The following is a 2,208-nucleotide window of genomic DNA, read 5'->3' as shown; positions in this document are numbered from 1 at the left end:
AAGATTCTATGAATGCTCTCAATATTCTTAATGAAATTGAATGGAATTCAAATTACAAATGGCTAACAATAGATGCTCAATCATTATATTCATCAATCCCACATCAGAAAGGTTTAGAAACGGTTGAAAGAAAACTGTTAGAAGATAGTGAAGTATCGAGTAAAGAAAGCCAATTTATATTGGATAATATTTCATTTATATTAATCCATAATTATTTTAAATTTGAAGGTGATTTTTATTTACAGTGTCAGGGTACAGCTATGGGAACAAAATTTGCACCCGTGTATGCAAATATTCTCATGGGAGACTGGGAACACAACTTTATTTATGATACGGACTGGGAGTTGAACCATATTGCACTTTATAAAAGATATATTGATGATCTCATTATCATTTGGAAAGGAGACCATAATAGTATTGATGGTTTTATAGATTATATCAATACGAATAACTATAATTTAAAATTTACCTATAAGACAGATGTTGAAAAAATAGATTATTTGGATTTGGTATTGAAAGGCTCTACCTCAGGAAAAATAGAAACCTCTACTTTCTTTAAAGATACCGATATGAATAGTTATATTCCAGTTGATAGTTGCCATCTCCCTATTTGGAAACATAATGTCCCATTTGGACAATTCCTTAGAATTAGAAGGAATTGCAGTGAAAACTCAAGTTATTGGGAACAATCAGACAAATTAGTAGAAAGATTTCTGGAAAGAGGGTATTGTAAAGAAAAAATAGAAGAAGCCAGAATTAAGGCATTTAGAAAAAATAAATTAGAGTTACTGAAACCAAATAGGAACAAAGATCAAGTAACTATAAATAATAGACCCTTTATTACTCAATTTAATAAAGAACATATACAAATTAAAAAGATTATTGAAAAGAATTGGCCTATTTTACAAAGAGACCCCATTTTGGGACCCCATTTAGCTCAGAAACCCACTCTTATATTTTGAAAAGCAACAAATCTGAAAGATATGATAGCTCCTAGTAATTTAAGGTCAATAGATAAATTTAATCATAAACCGGGGAACTTTTTAAAACAATCAGGATGTTTTCCTTGCACTAGATGCATCTGTTGTAAATTCATGGAAAAATCACCTGTAATTTATGATGAACTTAACAAAAAATCATTCAGTTTGAAAGGGGTTCATACTTGTAACTCCACATTTGTTATTTATAGAATTACTTGTGGATGTGGGAAAGCCTATATAGGAAAAACCAAACGGATGATTAAGACATGAATCCAAGAGCACTTAAGGAACATCAAAAACAAAGTGAATACACATAGTGTACCTAGACATTTCACAGAAGCCCACAACTCTGACATCAAAAGTTTAAAATTTACTATATTGGAACATATTATTGAAAATGACAGAGGAGGCAGTAGGGAGCTACAATTATCTAAAAGAGAGTCCTATTGGATTTTCACACTTAACACCCTCATTCCATTTGGAATGAATGAGGGGATTGACATTGTTTCATTTTTGTGAATTAGTCATCTCTGTCTCTAGGTCTTTTTTCTTCAGAACATTGTCAGATTTTATGACTAACTTTAAGCATAAAAACAAGTTAGTATTATCTTTGTAACAATGTTTATGTGGGTTCCAATTATGTATATGCATATGGATGTAGAATTAGTCATATATGTATGTTCTGTATGTTTGGTTAAATAAATTAAGGTTTCATTGGTGTGTGAAATACACTATTTTTGTATACATTAGGTTGGCATCATTGTATAATGTATGTCTTTTGAAAGACTCCAATGGGGGGAGAAAGTAGAAAAAAGGGAGAGGTTCAAGTTATATTAGAGGTATCAACAGTTTTTATTATTACCCAATATATATATATATATATATATATATATATATATATATATATATATTTTTTTTTTTTTTTCACTTCACTTAATTAGTTTAATCAACCATCACAGATTACACTAATATTAATCACTCCAGGTAAATGCAAAAGTGATTAGATTTATAAATTTGACCTCATTGCCTACGCATGTGGTCAAGGGAATTATTAATACTTTTTAACACGATTTAGCCTGTAAATAATATATCTACACATAATAATAAATTTGATACCATAGGGTGAATTAATAATTATTTTAAGGAACTATAAATAGATTAACATTAATTGTGAGGCACTCATTAGAATATACACACACATATATGGCTTTTTTATTAATACTAATAC

This window comes from Pseudophryne corroboree, chromosome 12 (assembly GCF_028390025.1).
Source record: "Pseudophryne corroboree isolate aPseCor3 chromosome 12, aPseCor3.hap2, whole genome shotgun sequence".
Taxonomy (NCBI): domain Eukaryota; kingdom Metazoa; phylum Chordata; class Amphibia; order Anura; family Myobatrachidae; genus Pseudophryne; species Pseudophryne corroboree.
The sequence above is the reverse complement of the archived record's forward strand: the minus strand, read 5'-3'. Positions refer to the sequence as shown.